The sequence below is a fragment of the Cervus elaphus genome, chromosome 9, assembly GCF_910594005.1.
Source record: "Cervus elaphus chromosome 9, mCerEla1.1, whole genome shotgun sequence".
In the NCBI taxonomy this organism is placed as follows: domain Eukaryota; kingdom Metazoa; phylum Chordata; class Mammalia; order Artiodactyla; family Cervidae; genus Cervus; species Cervus elaphus.
This window is the reverse complement of record NC_057823.1, coordinates 32,035,562-32,055,185: the sequence shown is the minus strand read 5'-3', so window position 1 is coordinate 32,055,185 and position 19,624 is coordinate 32,035,562. Positions and strand designations below refer to the sequence as shown.

Below are 19,624 nucleotides of genomic sequence, written 5' to 3'. Positions count from 1 at the left end.
AAAGACAAATTTTTTAATTGAAAGCTTATGTTGTGCCATACAATGTGTTAAACCTTTCACATGAATTATTTGATTCTTTCTTTCTGATGAACTTGTAAAATAGCTCCTATTATTACCTCTATTTAATAGATGAGGAAACTGAGGTTCAGAGATTTTGCATCTTACCCAGAGTCCCAGAGTTAACAGAGTTGGAAGTAGGATTTGAACCTAAAGTTTGCATACTGCAGATCCTTGGGTGTAGTTGACCTCAATAATTCCTCTTATTGTGTGCATGTTAGACTATTTCTATATTTTGATATCTAGAAGTATAATAGTTGGGTCACAGTGCGTACGCATTTTAAAATGTTGGTCAGTTCAGTTAGTTCAGTCGCTCAGTCGTGTCCGACTCTTTGGGACCCCATGAATTGCAGCATCCCAGGCCTGCCTGTCCATCACCATCTCCTGGAGTCCACCCAAACCCATGTCCATCGAGTCGGTGATGCCATCCAGCCATCTCATCCTCTGTCGTCCCCTTCTCCTCCTGCCCCCAATCCCTCCCAGCATCAGGGTCTTTTCCAATGAGTCAGCTCTTCGCATGAGGTGGCCAAAGTATTGGAGCTTCAGCTTCAGCATCAGTCCTTCCAATGAATACCCAGGATTTATCTTCTTCAGGATGGACTGGTTAGATCTCCTTGCAGTCCAAGGGACTCTCAAGAGTCCTCCAACACCACAGTTCAAAAACATCAATTTTTCAGTGCTCAGCTTTCTTCACAGTCCAACTCTCACATCCATACATGACCACTGGAAAAACCATAGCCTTGACTAGACGGACCTTTGTTGGCAAAGTAATGTCTCTGCTTTTTAATATGCTATCTAGGTTGGTCATAACTTTCCTTCCAAGGAGTAAGCGTCTTTTAATTTCATGGCTGCAATCACCATCTGCAGTGATTTTGGAGCCCCAAAAAATAAAGTCTGACACTGTTTCCAGTTTTCCACTGTTTTCAGTTAATTTATTCATTTTTATCTAGGTTGTCAAATTTAGTGACATAAAATTATTTATAATATTCCTTTATTACGTTTTTAATGTTAGTAGGTATGTCCCTTCTTTCTCCCTGCTACAGGTAGCTTTTTTTTTTTTTTTCTGTTTTTCCTGACCAGCCTGGCTAAAGTTTTATTAATTTTATTGATTTTCTCAAAGAAACAGTGCTTTGTTTCATTCATTTTTCTCTATTAGTTTTTCTGTTTTCTAATTCATTGATTTTTGCTTTTATCTTTGTAATTTCCTTCTACTTATATTGAGTTTGATTTATTCTTATTTTCTTAAAGTAGAAACTTAGCTTACTTTATTTCTAATAAAAGTTTATGTCTATAAATTACTTTTTAAGCACTGCTTTAGTTGCAGTATATAAATTTTGATATGTTGTGTTTTCATTCAGTTCAAGATATCAATAGTTTTCAGTTTCCCCTGTGATTTCTTCTTTGACACACGAATTATTTAGCAATGTGGCTATTACATTTCCAAGTATTGGGGGATTTCTTCCTGTCAGTTTCTAATATAATTCCATATGCCAGAAAACATAATTTGTATGACTTGAATTCTTTTAAATGTATTGAGACTCATTTTGTAGTCTAGATTATGATCTATCTTAGGAAGTATTCTGTGTGAAATTGGATACAATGTATATTCTGCTGTTATTAGGAGAATCTTCCTTAAATATCAGTTAGCTTGAGTTTATTGATAGTAGTCTTCAGATATCCTATATTGTTACTGATTTTCTATCTACTTACTCTTTCAATCATTAAGAAAAAGGTGTTGAGATCTCTGTATATAGTTGTGGATTTTTCTATTTCTTTTTCCATTTCTGTGTATGCTTGCTTTATGTATTTTTAATCTCTGCTATTGATGACATAAAAATTTAGGATTGTTATCCTCTCAAATCCTCAACTTTATCTTTTGAAATGATCTTTTTTATTCCTGGTAATATCCTTTGCTTGGAAATTTATTGTGTCTAATATTACTACTCTAGCATTATTTTAAATTAAATTTTCATGTATTTATTTCCATTGTTTCACCTTTAATCATTCCATAACTTTATTTAAAGTCATAGATTTTTTTTTTAATAGATGGTGTATAATTAGTTCTGACTTTTCATCTGTGTTTCAGTTTGGATAATTAGCAACTCTATGTTTTCAAGTTTCCTGATGTTTTTCTTTTTATTTAGCTGATTTGGCTCTGCTATTCAAACAACCCTTTGGAGATCTTTCCTTAGTACGCTGGGCTATCAGTGAGGTCTCTTCATTATGACTTAGCAGAACATATATATCTCTCAGCTCTGTGTGAACTTGGAGATTGCTTAGATTAAAAATTCCCTATATTTCTTTGCTTCCTGGCTTTGTAACATGTGTGCCTGTGCTCAGTCGTGTCCAATTCTTTGCAACCCCATGAACTGTAGCCTGGAGGCTTCTCTGTCCATGGGATTTTCCCAGCAAGGGTATTGGAGTGAGTTGCCATTTCTCTGGGGATCTTCCCCACCCAGGAGTTGAACCCATATGTCCTGCATTGTAGGCAGATTCTTTTTTTTTATTTTATTTATTTATTTTACTTTACAGGATTGTGTTGGTTTTGCCATACATTGACTTGAATCTGTGTAGGCAGATTCTTTGCTGCTGAGCCACTTGGTGTGATTTGCTTGGAGTCCCACTCTATGAACTATGATTTTTTTTTTCTAAAAAGGTCTACAGCCAGAAAGACAGTATGACTGTAAGACTTGCCTCAGTAATTTCCTTCTCTTCAGGGATCACAGTCATGTGCTGCCTGGTGCTTAATGTCTGAAAAGAGATGCTTCTTGTAAATTATCCCATTTTCTATTTACTTATAGTGGGGGCAGCAAGTCTGCTACCATTTACTCCATTGCAGAAGTGGAAATTCTCTTTCTAGTTTTTAATTCTGTTGATGTACTGAATTTCATTACTAATAGTGACATTGATATTTAAAATCCTACTTTATATTATTCATTTAATACATTTTTGGATAATTCCACTAATATTTTAATTAGGAATTTTATATTTGCATGCATAAGTGAGGCTTGCATATAATGTTTTAATCCTTTTTTTCTTTGACTTAATATCAGTTCTGGTAATTTGCAAATTTATTTAGGACATTAAAAATTTTTTTACATGTTATTGAAAAATTTTTTTAATTTTGAATTTATACATTGTGTCTTAAGTCTCCCAAGAAGATATCTGTATCAAATGCTTTTTTTAGGAGGTGGAGGAGGTTTGATATCATGGATTGTCTTAAAAATTTTTTTAACTGAAGTTTAGTTTATATACAATATTGTGTTGGTTTCTGTATAGAACAAATTGACTCCATATATATATATATGTATGTACATATATATCTGTATATTGGACTGATATATTTGGATTTTTTAGCTTTTCTAAGTTTTCATTTTGCTAAATATTTTTCATTTCATCTAGGTTTTAAAATGTACTCATATATTTATATCTGTAATTATTTTGTTATTTGGAAAATTTCCCCATTTATTTATGATCCTTTCTCACTTCTAATGTTTTAAAATTTGTTTAACATTTTGGGGTGTATTTGCCAAATTTGTGCCTATTTTTTCTTTCACATAATACATTTTATTATTTTTAAAGTAGGTGGAAATTTTTAGTGAAGGTTAGGAAAATAAAAGGGCTGAGGAAAGAAGACAGCATTATATGCAGAGAGAGACAACACATGCAAAACATGCTATTGAGAAGGGAAAATTATGCGGGATAACGAGATAGAGAGGGAAGGAGTGAAGAACTTTGACAAACATCCTCAAAATTAGGCAGGAAACTTCTGAGTTGAAACAGTGGATGATGAAAAACATTACAATGTTTATAAGCTTCAGAGGCTTGTAGTGTAACCATATACTAAAGAAAATATCTTCAGCAGCTTTGGGTATGTTGACATGTGCAGATACTGAAGACAGAAATATCTTCTTGGGGTGTTGTTGCAGAAGGTCAGGTGATAACACAGGTTAATTTAGATGAGTTATTTTGAAAATGGAATAACAAACCCAGAATGACTATTGAGGACCATATGACTGAACAGACACAAATGTGAGAATATATGTATGTGGTTTCAGTGGTGGGGAAGAGAAAGAACACTGCAAAGTGGTAAAGATTTTGAGAACTGGAAAGTGGTATAATTAATAATGATAAAGAATTGGGTAGAGATGCCTAGTGGAGGATGTGAGGATCGTCTACATGGAGTCAGCTCCGGATGCGTAGTTAGTGTGAGATATTTAAGTGTAGAAGTTCTACAGACATCCTAGAGACATGGATAAAATATTGGACCATTATCAAGGTCACCAGTGACCTCAGGGGTCTTGCTACCCTACGCCTCTGGAAGTACTTTTATGTGATTGATAGCTGTCTTGGCTCCTTTGAATCCTGAAATTAGAATGAGTCCTGAGTTTTCCAGGAGACTCGTACCATGTGAGTGGGAGAAAGGTCAGGTAAATTAAAAAATTTTTAATGTGCTGGGAGATTAATATGGTTCACTTGGGGGTATTTGAAAATTAAAGATATCTTTATCAGGGAAAACTTAGGGACAAGAGAATAATGACATAGTTTTTTAATTCCTTTTTATTTTTTGATAATCAACAGAAGCACTCAATTCTGAAGGGAGGGCCCTGTGCTCTGATGGTCCTTTCTTGTATTCCCTACCCTTGCTCTCACTGGGAAGGCCAGACCCTGTCACTGTAGCAACTGTAAATATAACATTAAGGTCCAGACCGACAAGGTGCCATTGTAACACTCTGACCTCGCTGTTTTAAGTCTAGTAATAGCTGTTGTTTTAAAACACAGCGTTTAACAGCAGTTGTTTTCCAAATAATGTAGCATGTTTCCCCTTACTCTAATAGCTTATTTAAAGAGCTATTTTCCCAAGTTACCCAGGGATGTTGGAAATAATTTCTGCATTTCCCCTGGCTTTATATTCTAGTTGTCAAAAAGTCAAAACACAAACACTAGCTGAACAGACTCAGTTGCATCTCAACATGGTAATTGTTAAATCACTCAGTAGGAAGAAAACCAAAAAAAAAAAAAAAAGAAGTCACACAAGGAGTTATTATTATGCATATGCATTTTTAATGTCTGATTCTCTGTGTAACCTTAAATTACAATGCAGGTTAAATTTCCCTGGCTGATTTATAAGCATAATGTAAACTCTAGACACAGTTAATGATATTGCCATGTAAAACTGTTCTGTTGCAATCTAAAGACCTTGCTTAGCACTGCAAAGCTCTGGGCTCATTTCAATGTGATCATTGAGGCACTATGCAGAGATTATGCATTTATTGTATTTTTTTCATGAATACATGAATGAATAATAAGTTCAACAAACAAGAGTTTCCTACTGGGAATGTCAAACAAATCATTCTGCAAAGTGCTCTGAATTTCAATCAATCACTCCCCATAACACTTGTCCCGCTGAGGTCTTCAGCTTCAGCAGAGTCAGCACTTAGAAACCCTACAGACAGCCATCCATGGTAGGAGACACAGGGTGTAAGAGTGTAAGAGTGCAGAGGACATATGCCATTGAGCTGTCCTCTTCTCTTTACGGGGCATCCTTGCTAAAGTCCCTATTGGTTGCTTCTGTACTGGTAGACACCTAGTGTACTGGTGAATCATATACCTATAATCTTGCTTCCACCTTACCCCTGCTGTTACCTATAAGCTGAAATCTAGAAGCATTAATGGTTAGCTCAGTAGAGGGAAAGTGTCCACTTCAGGTAAATGGAAAAGACAGAGCAGCATTACTTATATGTGAAATCTAAAATATGATCCAAAGGCTCTTATATACAAAATAGAAACAGACTCACAGACGTAGAAAAAAAATTTATGATTACCAAAGGGGAAAGGGGAGGAGGAGGAGGGATAAATTAGGAACTGCGGATTAGCAAACACAGACTACTACATATAACATTGATAAACAAGAAGGACCTACTGTATAGCACAGGGAACTATTTTCAGTATCTTATGATGGAAAAGAATATGAATATATATATATATTCAGATATATATATATATCTGAATCACTTTGCTATGTACCAGAAACTAATACAATGTTGTAAGTCAACTATACCTCAAAAATTTTTTTTAAAAATGAAAAAAAAAGAGTGGTATTACAACATTGTGATGCTTTTATGACCCAGATGAATGGTGAGATTGGACTATTGAGTATGAAGACACCAGCAAAGACTTGTTCAGAGAGCATGGAATCTTCATCTTAGCAGGTATCACTTGATGATCTGAAATTGAAGTTTGGTGCCTTTATCTTGGGGAATCCTTATTTTCATCTTAGAGGGTTCGCACTGCTCTTCTGGGGTCTTGATTTATACTGACACAGAAGAAGGAGAGGCTTAAAGCAGAGAACAATCCTTTATTTGGTGTTGTTTGTCCAAAGGTAGTTTTAGGACATGCAATTCTTTCTATGAATCTGTTTCCTCTTTCTGACCTTTTGCCTACATTGTGACCTGCAGCAACTTCTCCCAGGAAGGGGATGCCAGTTTGAGGTAGAGTTCCTGGGGCTTGAGGTTGCGTGTTCCATATGAAGAAACTTGCCCATATACCTAGGAAGCTTGCTCTTCATCACCTACCAAATCAACAAATACCAACAAATTGAGTGAATTCCAAAGGCTGTGAGAGTCAGATTTCCACTTCAACATCAGTACAAATGCTTGTTTTATTTATAGCTTCTAAAATAAGAATCATATTCTTACTAGCTCTTATTAGACCCTTCTGACCACAGGACCTGTTCCGTATCTGTGGGATCAGATGTTGTCGGTTTTCATGGTTCATGGCGTGCCAAGCATAGTGATTACTTAATACAAGTTGATTCTGTTCTTCTCTTCCTATTCTTTTACATTCATCACACAAACAAATATCAACAGTTACAAATTTATCAAGTTTTGTTACAAAGATGCCTTCCCCACTATGAATCTGATATGAATAAATAATGTTATTCATTGCATTTTCTATAGAGGAAAGTAACTGGATGAAATGTAACAAGCATTTCAACCTCCAGGGCAGGCCCTGGATTATTCATTTGGTGTTGAAGAGTGTTTCCTATGGAAACAGGCCCTCAGAATTCTATAATGGGCTGATTGCCTGACTGGCTGTGTAGCATAGAACAAATGATATGACCTTTGTGAGACTCAGTTTTCTCATCTATAAAATGCAACAGCTGAACAGATTTTTTCCAAGGACACTTTGGTAATATAGCATAATTTTAAGAGCAAAGATTCTGGATCTAGCTGCTTGAGGTTCAAGTTCTTAGAGCTGTGATTATACTTAACTGCGCTGTGCTTCAGCATTCTCATCTGTGGAAAAGTCAGTCTAAGGATCAAATGAGTTGGTCATTCTAAGGATCTGTCCTTTTCACAGATCTGTAAATGTAAGCTATTTTGGATTCTGACTTCAATGGTTTTAATAATAATTAGCAATATTTAATAATAATATCTGCTGTTGATTGGGTAGCTAAAATGGACTGAATATCATTTATATTATCTTGTGAAAATGTCACAATAAATCGACAGTGAATGTACCGTGATCATCTCCATTTTACAAGTGAGGAAATGAGGCTGAGGGCTGAGCTAGTTCCCCCGGGGTCTGGCAATTAGTAAGGAACTAATGCTGAATGCTAGTTAGGAACTGGCTCTGCATGCCCGCCCTCCTTCCACTGTCCATTCTCACCCCACCCGCTCTGTCTCCAGGGCTCTGTTGAAATCATATCAGCCTGCAGGGTTTGCTGGAAGACAAAGGCAGGCAGAGTGAGGAGGGAGGCTCCTTTGCTTAGCTTCGTGTCAGACTGAAAAATACTCTGCTGAATTGATTTCCACCGGTGTCGTTGCTGACTTTGGTTTCACACTTCATCACTGTTTGTCTCAATGGGTCCCACCTCCTTTCTTCCCCTACACCAAGCTGACCCTGCTTCTGAATCGGGCCCCAGTTCAGGGTGTTAGCCTTGCTGCACTCCTCCTTTGCTCCCGGTTGCTTTCACGGCACTGTTTGTTACCCTTTCAATCTTCTTTTCTTCTCTCTCCCCTCACTGTGTCTGCTCCTTCTCAGTAACAAAAGGTTAAAGCAGCTAACTCTGACTTACATTGTACACTCATCATTTCCTCTGGTTTCCCTCTTTATTGTGTGCGTGTGTGTGAGAGAGAGAGAGAGAGAAAGTGAGTGAGAGAGAAAGACCCTAGGGGAAAGAGGAGGAGAAGGAGAGAGAAAGGGAAAGAGAGATAGAAGCACTGCACTCTTTTCTGTAGCTTACCCATCAGAAATAACACTCAATGCTCTCTGGTGAGTGACAACATATCTGTTTCTTAATTGAGAGCCCAAGCATTCCCCACATGATGGTAAGCAAGAGATAAAACCGTGGCGTGTTTCTCAAAGTCCATTTAAGTCATTTATTTCTGCCAAGTCTTTAAAGTCAGGATTTGTTGTCCTAGGAGAGCGCATTACACTCTCAAAGGAGTGGGGAGTCCAGTGCTGCTTCAAGCAGAGGCAAGCATATCTAGATAGTTGTCTTACAAAGGCAAGCACACTCTCTGTTACTGATGATAGTGCTTATTTTAAATAAAAATGTACAGCTCTAGTCTCTGCCATACTTTTAATTGTCCATCAGAAGATTGTGACTAAGGAGGCAGTGAGCAGCTAGAAAGAACATCAGGTTATCTAAGGTGGGTTTACCTTTGAGTTTCTGAATCGAATAGGTAAAGGATTCTACTATTTGGCTCTCCTATTGTGACTGCACAGTGAGGCAGAGAGGGGAGAGATTCCTGTCTCACTTTGCAGTACTCTCTCATTTCTCCTTAGTTACTGATATGCACTGAAGTGCATATGTGTTTACTATTCATAGGGACAAATGTCAATCAATACAGTGAGAGCTAACACACAGGACACTTGATTGGGGAATGAGAGTTTGGGGCATTCCAAGCATATTTCATCACTAATAAAAAGTTTGAAGGGTGAGACACATTGCAATCATTACCCCTTAAACGTAGAAATTACAAAAACACAGGTCTCTGACAAGCTGATTATAGATATACAAAAACCTTCCATAAACCCCTCTTTTTGTCCATGAAACATATTTTTTTTTTCTTTTGCAGTTTGTGGAGTAGTAACTTACTGCTGTCAAAATGGTCTCTCTACTTCTGACTTTTCTCCTCTGTCTCCTCTGCTTTGAAGATTAAAGTTATTTTAGAATTAAAATAATCCATGCTAACTACACTTCCAAATGTTCTTTCTGAAGTGTTTGTGCACATATACTATCATCAGAAGTCTTTTCTTGGATGTCTATGACCTTCAAAACGTTAGCAAAATCCATTTTGATACTAGAGGTTTACTAGTTTGTCCTTAATCTGTCATCTTGTCCAAAGAATAGATCCTCATTCCTTCCTATCAACCAGGGTCTCCACAAAATATCCTCAGACCTCTAAACCAAACATACTCAGTAAAACTCATCATCTCTTTTCTTTCCTTGTTCCAAACTCACTCCTTCCACTATGATATTGTTCCCAGTTAACAGCTTCATCACTCTTTACAACTGCCCTACTAGACACTTTGTATATTGTACATGAGGCAGGGATCAAGACCATCCCCAAGGAAAAGAAATTCAAAAAGACAAAATGATTGTCTGAGGAGGCCTTAAAAATAGTGGTGGATAGAAGAGAAGCACAAGACAAAGGAGAAAAGGAAAGGTATACCCATTTGAATGCAGAGTTCCAAAGAAGAGCGAGAAGAGATGAGAAAGCCTTCCTCAGTGATCAATGCAAAGAAATAGAGGAAAACAATACAATGGGAAAAACTAGAGCTCTCTTCAAGAAAATTAGGGATACCAACGGAATATTTCATGCAAAGATGGGCACAATAAAAGACAGAAATGGTATGGACCAAACAGAAGCAGAAGATACTAAGAAGCGGTGGCAAGAATATACAGAAAAACTACACCAAAAAGATCTTCATGACCCAGATAATCACAGTGGTGTGATCACTCACCTAGAGCCAGACATCCCAGAATGCAAAGTCAAGTGGGCCTTAGGAAGCATCACTATGAACTAAACTAGTGGAGGTGATGGAATTCCAGTTGAGCTATTTCAGATTCTAAAAGATGATGCTGTGAAAGTGCTACACTCAATATACCAGCAAATGTGGAAAACTCAGCAGTGGCCACAGGACTGGAAAAGGTCAGTTTTCATTCCAATCCCAGAGAAAGCCAATGCCAAAGAATTCTCAGACTACTGCACAATTGCACTCATCTCACAAGCTAGTAAAGTAATGCTGAAAATTCTCCAAGCCAGGCTTCAGCAATACGTGAACTGTGAACTTCCAGATGTTCAAGCTGGTTTTAGAAAAGGCAGAGGAACCAGAGATCAAATTGCCAACATCTGCTGGATCATCGAAAAAGCAAGAGAGTTCCAGGAAAGCATCTACTTCTGCTTTACTGACTATGCCAAAGCCTTTGACTGTGTGGACCACAACAAACCCTGGAAAATTCTGAAAGAGATGGGAATACCAGACCACCTGACCTGCCTCTTGAGAAACCTATATGCAGGTCAGGAAGCAACAGTTAGAACTGGACATGGAACAAAAAAATGGTTCCAAATCAGGAAAGTAGTATATCAGGCCGTATATTGTCACCCTGCTTATTTAACTTCTATGCAGAGTACATCATGAGAAATGCTGGGCTGAATGAAGCACAAGCTGGAATCAAGATTGCTGGGAGAAATATCAATAACCTCAGATATGCAGATGATACCACCCTTATGGCAGAAAGTGAAGAAGAACTAAAGGGCCTCTTGATGAAAGTGAAAGAGGAGAGGGGAAAAGTTGACATAAAGCTCAACATTCAGAAAACTAAGATCATAGCATCCGGTCCCATCACTTCATGGCAAAGAGATGGGGAAACAGTGTCAGACTTTATTTTTCTGGGCTCCAAAATCACTGCAGATGGTGACTGCAGCCATGAAATTAAAAGACTCTTGCTCCTTGAAAGAAAAGTTATGACCAACCTAGATAGCATATTAAAAAGCAGAGACATTACTTTACCAGCAAAGGTCCATCTAGTCAAAGCTATATTTTTTCCAGTACTCATGTATGGATTTGAGAGTTGGACTATAAAGAAAGCTGAGCACCGAAGAACTGATGCTTTTGAACTGTGGTGTTGGAGAAGATTCTTGAGAGTCCCTTGGACTGCAAGGAGATCCAACTAGTCCATCCTAAAGGAAATCCGTCCTGAATATTCATTGGAAAGACTGATGCTGAAGCTGAAACTCCAATACTTTGGCCACCTGATGTGAGGAGCTGACTCACTGGAAAAGACCCTGATGCTGGGAGGGATCGGGGGCAGGAGGAGAAGGGGATGACAGAGGATGAGATGGTTGAATGGCATCACCGACTCAATGGACATGAGTTTGAGTAAACTCTGGGAGTTGGTGATGGACAGGGAGGCCTGGTGTGCTGCAGTCCATGGGGTTGCAAAGAGTCAGACATGACTGAGCAACTGAACTGAACTGAACTAGGCACTTTGGAATTAGTTGAAGCTTTGTCTATTTCTCCCCATTCTGCCTCCCCACCGCTGGGGCATACACTCCTTATCCTTGGTTTAGACATTGTACCTTTTCTGTCTTGCCTTTCCTACCACTTCAGGTTCTTACCATCTCATCATTAGATGACTTCAATGCCCTTTTAACAGAAACCCCTGTGTTCAGCCTTTTTTTTTTCTTAAATCCATTCTTCCAATCGAGGCCAGGGAAGTAGTTCTAAAATCCGGGCTCATGAGTTCCCTTTCCCAACATTTGTGATGGCTGATCTTTGCATGAGACCAAATGCTAAAGAATGCATACTTGTGTCTCGTTCTCTTCCCAGTGTATTCACCGTATATCCTGCCCTATACTGAACAGACTGCTCACTTTCACTGTTCTTTCAAATCACCATGAAATTTTATATATCTACTTTTTTGACTAAAATGCCCTTCCATTTATCCATAGTAAACTGAAGTTAAGAGAACCATGTCTGTTTTGTCCAGTGTTAAATCCCAACCACCCACCACAGTGTGGAGCACAGAATGAATACAGAGATGAAAACTTATTTACCTCAGGAAACAAATACAGGCAAGAAAGAGCTAGAAATTGGATGTGTTGATTCTTACCTTCTAATTTTTTTTTCAAAATATTTGATGATTCAAAGATTTGAGAAAACATGTTTCCCAAGTTGTGTCAAGGAGATTCATTGGCCTTTAGTTGTTTAGCCCTGAGACTTCATACAATATGTATCAAACGCAAGTTGACATTTTCTGTGGGCTATAGGAAAGACATACATGGAATACACTGGGTTGCATTCTCTCTATGGTTCTAACGTCATAAACATAGCTATATTAGTGCTTCTCAAAATTTAATGTCCACGTAACCATCCCCCACAGGGATCTTGTTAAAATATGGATGCTGCTCCAAGAGGCCCAGTGACATCAGAGGTTCTGCGTTTCTAGCATGTTCCCAGTGGCGGCCATCATGCTGATCCCTGAACACACACTTCATGTAGCAAGGAGCTGAATAATTAGATACAGCCCAACCAGGTTCCCTGGAGGAGGGCATGGCAACCCACTCCAGTACTCTTGCCTGGAGAATCCCATGGTCAGAGGAGCCTGGTGGGCTACAGTCCATGGGGTCACAGAGAGTCAGACAAGACCAGAGTGACTTAGCATGCATGCACCCAGGTTAACTAGCGTTTTATTCTCTTTTGCTAAGAAATTTGTTGAATTTTAAAGATTTCTCTTCTCTATATCCCATGATAGTCTATAGAAATAAAAGTTCAGTTATTATAAAAATATGCAGAATGAATTATCTCGAGGCAATATGATGTCAATCAAACGGTAGTACAGACTGATGATAAACATGATGGGTGGGAAACGTTGTTGGTCTACAGCAGTTCTCTTCTCGGGTCTTATTTCAGAGGAGTTTTCTAAACTGCTGATTCTCCATGCCGATGCAGTAATCATAGGTCCATATTTCTTCAAGGAAATCCTTAGTATCATTAATCTGAAGGGGCATCAGAACTAATCTGGAGAATGCACTATGAAGATATTTGTAGCTATACTTTAATGAAAGTATGATTCCCTCCCTTTACCCAGGTGTCTATCTAGACATAGTAACTCCATCAGGGGTGATGTCATCTATCACTGCTTGACCAGCTGTATTCAGAGTGGTGAAAGGCAAACCTTTAATCTCACTGTTACCTGATGGACTTTGAAGAATTCAGAATATGACTAACCATATACAATATCAAAAAGAGATATAACAGCCGTCAGTAGTCAGTGAAACCTCTGGGCCTAGACTGCAATGCCTTTCAGCAGTGCCATTGTTGTTTAAGCTGATCCGTGTCTCATTACTGATGAGTAATGTTAAATTTGGTTTATGTAGCTATTGCACTGTATTAGTAAGGTGGGTACATATTTAAGTTGTATAATCTCTACACCCCCAGCTTTATTGATTATTGATTTTTTTTAAGGAAACTGACAATAAAAGACAACATGGATAGTAAATAGTTTGGTTCATAGAGACATTTCTATGTACTGCATAGACTCTATTTAAACATAAGTCTTCAGTTCAGTTCAGTCGCTCAATCATGTCTGACTCTTTGCGATCCCATGAATCGCAGCACGCCAGGCCTCCCTGTCCATCACAAACTCCCGGAGTTTACTCAAACTCATGCCTATTGAGTCGGTGATGCCATCCAGCCATCTCATCCCCTGTCGTACCCTTCTCCTCCTGCTAGATAAGTCTTACTGAAAGTTAGAATAACACAGAGTAATTCCCACTATAATTTGATCGATATAAGAGTGGGGGTTTACTGAGTCTGGGAAGGAAGTAGAGTGATTAATATGGGTGAAGATTTGTTTTATCTGTCTGGTTAATGGCAGTGCTCAGAACTTTATGAACAATGCTGGATACTGAATTATTAAATTTGATGGTTGTAGAATGATTTTAAAACTTAGTAACAAGTCCTCTTAAGTCTTAGGTGTGTCTGCTAAGTCACTTTAGTCATGTCCATCTCTTTGTGACCCTATGGACTATAGCCCCCCAGGCTCCTCTGTCCATGGGGATTTTCCAGGCAAGAATATTGAAGTGGGTTGCTGTGCCCTCCTTCAGAGGATTTTCCCAGCCCAGGGATCGGACCAATGTCTCTTACATCTCCTGCATTGGCAGGCAGATTCTTTACCACTAGTACTCCCTGGGAATCCCCTTAAATCTTATAAGGGAACTCCTATTTCTGCAACTCACAGAAGATGACATACTTGGTGGTTGACATAAAAATGGTCTGTTTTGGTAATGTTTTGAAAATTAACTTTCCCCCAGACACCGACCCTCCCCCTCCTCACCATTTCTAGACTGTTGGCTTTCTGGCATGATTGTTCAAGTGTGTTCCATTGGATCACACCAAATTCCCATTATAATCCTGGTTTTCAGGGAATGGTGTAGGCTGGAGCTGTTCACCTGGAAGTGGAAAAGATGATGTTCAGGAAGAGATCGTTATTGCACTGTTTTTTGGTTTTTTGCCCTGTTACTAAGAATCTGTCTGGGTATTTGACATTTCAGTGTTAAGACAGTTCCCAAGGTTCTGTTGGGGAAAAAAGTGGATGCTGAGTGACCACGTCTCCTTACAGCTGGTAGTTTATATCCAGGTGTTTATCCTGGAGTTTGCTTGAGTGATTTGACTTAACACTTTTAATGGGTGGTAGGCTCTGGGGGAGGTTCTTCTCTGCTATTCCTAGAGGAGATGGGCTGTAGAGGAAGGTGGGGTGGAAAGTACATATTGCCGAAGTGTGCAGTTGGGAGCCACATATTCTTCTTTAATTTTCAGGCTTTTTCTCTGCTTAACAGCTCTGACTGATGGCAGTGAGGGAGGAGGTTTGGTACACGTTTGGTGTTTCCTAAAGCACTCTGGAGGAAGAACAAAACATCCCCTTGATGGCGTTCTCTGCAGAACCCATTTCAGAATTAAACAGTTTGAGGTTCCGTTATGACTTTCATGGAGCCATGTCTGTTTTCCTATTGAGGTCATCATCTCCTGTTCCCCAGGGAATCCAAGGGACGTGTGAGTCATTGTCAATGAAAAATCACACTGAGAGTATATGATGTTGCCCTGTCAGATCCCAGAGTTGGGTGTTCCTGTATAAGATACACTGGACAACCTGATGAACCTATAAAGGTTTAAAGTAAGTATATGTGTGTTTTGAGTAAATATGAGTGAATTAGGATAGCTTTCATTTTGAGCCTGGCCTGAGAACCAGGAGACCTGGAACTCTGCTATTAATGGGCTTTGTAAATTTGGGTGAGCAGTTTGATGTTTTGATTTTTCCATTTTTCCATTTAAAAATAAGATTACATGATCTCTAAGGTCCCTTTTGGCAAACTGGTCCTATAATTCTCCTTTCATTTACCACAAAGGGTGCTCAGGCAGAGAATTCTTTGAGAACTTGTTTTTAACTTAAGATCAATCTGATGAATATTGCCAATGTAAAAAATAAATCATTATCAGGTGCATATGGTATTTGTAGTGTTGTTTGTTTCTTAAAGGCTAATCTTCAGTAAATTGCTTGATCATTTGGTATGCAACATGCTCTTGTGTATTACATACTGTATTTGTATTTTATATTTGGAAATGCCATTGAACATTGCATATGGTGGTTCTGAATTTGTCAATAATGTTCAATGTGCATTCCATACGTGAACAGCCATGCAGTCCTTATATGGTGATACCCTTTTGCACTTTTAATAGAGTAATAGAGTAATTTTGTGCTTTGAATAGAATAATTAATGTTTTGTACAATCAATGCACACATATTTCCTAGTCTTGTACATTCCCAAGTTATACTTTTAAGATGGAAATGATGATTAGAACAGTTCTGTATAGTAAAAGGGTTAACTTTATTTACTTATGTAGCTAACTGACCCTAAGGAGTAGTATTTTTCAGGGAAAAATTTGTAATAATGTTATTAACTTTTTAGGAATATTTTTGAGTAGCAAACTCATATGTATTTAACTTGTATATTATTAAATCTTAGTTAAATATGACTTTTCAAATCTTATTTCAATTCTTCAAAGCTCATATCTTGATAAGGGTAAATTTCTCTAATTGTGAACACAATTATTTACACAATCTGCATATTAATACTATTTTATTATGAAAGCTTAAGAAGATTAAAGATTAGTGATAATTCATATTCTTTTGACTTCAGTGTGTATATTTTAATTTTTAAAGCATATACTAGGAAAAGCTTTATTTTGTGTGAGAAAGCATCAAATTTTATGGTTATGAATTAGCTATGAAGCCTCATTTTCAAGGAGCCATTCAGGACATATGCTGGCACATTCTGTTACCAGCTAGTGATCCAAATGGAGAAAAAATTTCCATGAGAAAGGCAAACTGTCTAATGAAAAGGACCCTAATAATCCAGAGGAGCCTATTGAAAACATTTCAGATCGTCCAGGTTGATGATATGCATTTTGAAATATTTAAAATCAGAAGTCTTTGTTGTTGATCGCTGTGTTTTGTTAATGACCTCACGATTTCACTCTCTTAAATAAAAGCATGCCCTGTTCTGTACAAGATGTTTATTTAAGACAAAGGGGTCCTTCTCCCTTGCTGCAGCTAAAGCACATACCCTGTCTGCTCTGCTCCACCACTCATTTTTCTGACTCATCTTCAGGTTCAAAAAATTATGTATTTGTTTGGCTGTTTGCAAAAACCTTGCAGTATTGTTTTTCTCATGTCTGAATTTGTTCATATTAAAGCTTTCATAATACCCTTCAGTTTCTGTGTTAAACCGATGTTTAAATTGGAAAGAAAGTGGGAACTTTGGCAGTTGAGATAATTCACTTCATCTGGTGGCCAGCTCTGTTAACAATCACATCATATGCCAGCACTTAGACAAGATGAAAAGAGCCCTCGGGGCACTAAAGCTACACGTTCGGAGTGGAGGGAAAATACAGTTAGAGTTCTTTGTTTCATCATTTTATTCTCTAAAATGGGAAATTATTTTGACCGGAATCTTAAAGTGTTCAAAGAACGATTTAAAGGTTATGTGGTGGCTTCGCTGTGGAAGCTGAATGCAGATTTTTGATCAGTATGCTGGACGGAAAGTGTTGCACCCCATGTCAGCAAATGATGTCTTTTATTCCCTGTGTATTGAGTGCTGTGAGGAAATGGTGATATTGTTAGCATATGAATAGCATCAAAGCCCTCCATTGGAAGATAAACCTCCATCTTCTGAAATAGATGCGGGGCCTGCCCTCCTGCATGAAAGCGCCTCTCTTGCCAACAGTGTGCTCCCTCTAACCCCTGAGCGGTTTCTTCCAGAACAGGCACGTTGATATTCTGCACCGAGTTCGCTGGTGCATGACTGCGCATTCCATCACTTAGGAGAGAACATTTTCACATCAGATTGGCTTTGTACAGGAGGCAAGGGAGGAAGGCTATTAGCTAAAATAAATTTTATATTTTAAAGTTTTGTGGCGGGGTGGAATTGGCATTTTCTTTATGGTTTTTATTATTATTTGTCCTAAAAATGAGAGACTGATCTAAGCCGTTGACAAGAAATAGAGTGGGTAACTGCCTGTTCATGTCTGAATGCAGACATGACTCTCTTTCTCTTGCTGGATTCTTCAATCAATCCTGACGTGCCAGCCAGACATAATATGAAAATAATGCATTGGTCCCCTTTTTCTTTGTGTGCATGTTACTGGAGGTTGGTAAGTCCTCCTCATCAAGCTCCTTCTCTTTCCACCTGTCCTGATGATCAACAAATCCTGCGGCTACTCAAGATGGAATTTTAGTTCCACAGCAGAATTACTGAGGCTTTTAAGAGCACCAGTCACATCAAATAGGTCCTAAGATGATAAACTGACAGCTCATAACAGGGCAAGTAATTCCAGATGCCTTGGATGTTTAGTCTATTAGCTCATTGGGACATGTAAGGAATAGTCAGTTTCCATTAATGTTCAATTTATTATTGGCCAAGATGCTTAGGGTATGATGCTGCTAGTCATTTCCTATAACAACTTTATTTATAGAGGAAGTCTTTTCTGAAAGGTACATGGCTAGAACTTCGTTTCTGAGCTCATATGTTATGCTGACCAAAAATGTCTGTCAAAACTTAAATCAGTGTCATAGGTTATATTTTCATTTTCATTACTCTTGGAGTCCTTTTTTTTTTTTTTTAAATCATGTTGCTAGTGGTTATATTGACATTGAGCAAGGTTTAGGTCAGCTCAGTTCCAGCCTATGGTTTAGACATAAGCAGAGCATAATGTTGACATGATTGATTTCCAGTTACTTTTTCAGTGTGGTTTCTCTTGCATGTTTAAAGACACATCTGTGTACAAAAGCAAAGAAACAACACCTTTGTTTTATAAAGAGCTGAATATACTCTTGATGGAAAACTGTTTTATATCTCATTGTAATAGAGACCTTTTCTTACTTTCTATCTCTCACTCATACACTAAGTAATTGTTCCCATGGTCTCCCTGAGTGATACACATTGACAAAGTGAATCTTGGTGAGTCAAGTTTGTCTGATTGTGAGATTCTGGATTGCTTCCAAATGGGAGATTGGAATAGAAAGAATGAACACAAAGGCTTCTGGGACATGTTAGGAATGTCAAGTACTATCTCCAGATTTTCTAATTAGTGTTCAAGACAAATGTTCAGGAAATTACAAGAGTGTACCTGATTTAACTCAAACTTTAAACATAGTGGATTTTAATAAGAATTAGTATTCTGACTTTTAGGTGATACCATTTTAGGCTTCAGCTTATTTAGTTATATTTTAAGGCTCAAGTTCTTTCTTTCTTATTTTTTTTTTTAACACACATATTGATGAGCAAATGTCATTGTCTGAACTAGATTTTCCTCTCTGATGAAGAGACTGTTCCATATAAATCTAATCAATGAAGGTGAAAAGATTTAATACTTAATTCAAAAATGGGTAAGTCATGGGAATGGTAAGGCATAAGAGCCTGCTTGTTTTTCTAATTATTTGATCATAATAGCCCATGTAAATATAATAATTTATACATTTTAAACAATGCTTTATGCAGAACTTGGAAGGGCAGAGCTTGGAAAGAACCAAGTGATTTTACTGATAAAAAGAATAGTCCTACTTAATGATGTCAGAGTTGGATGAGCTGATGGTTTCATAAGTCAGAGGTTTCAAGGGATCTCAATTACTGTGAAGTTACTGCCAGCTATCCTGATTGTTTGGGATAGCTGTTAAACATCACACACAGTCATTAATCCCCAGGCTGGCAAAAAAGATGATTAAAGTGGCCTGTAAAAATAAGAACTATCATACTAGCAGATTTAAAAAAAAATCACTTGGCCAAGTATTGTTTTGAGACTAAATAGAGTATGGAAAAATGTTCCACCAGTGCATTTCAGAGCATATACCCCACCCTTTTCTGTAAATAATGATTGAATAAGGTCATATTTCTGTCCTAGAATCAGGACTTTAGTGATTTGGTAATTTGCCAGCAAGTCTAGGGACTAATTTTAGAGCCTGATAAAGCTTTGAAAGCATCTCTATATGTTTCAT

At 37.9% G+C, this 19,624-nt stretch overlaps 1 long non-coding RNA gene across 2 annotated transcripts in view; it reads left to right on the top strand.

The window, feature by feature from the left end:
- Window positions 1-19,624, top strand: part of LOC122699836 — a 74,882-nt gene that overhangs the window by 12,493 nt on the left and 42,765 nt on the right. The window contains exon 4 of one of the 2 annotated variants that reach the window (XR_006342688.1): window positions 15,111-15,247. The exons of the other annotated variant lie outside the window; for it this stretch is intronic. This is a non-coding gene — a long non-coding RNA (uncharacterized LOC122699836). The remainder of the gene's footprint in view (window positions 1-15,110; window positions 15,248-19,624) is intronic. 2 annotated transcript variants of the gene reach the window in all.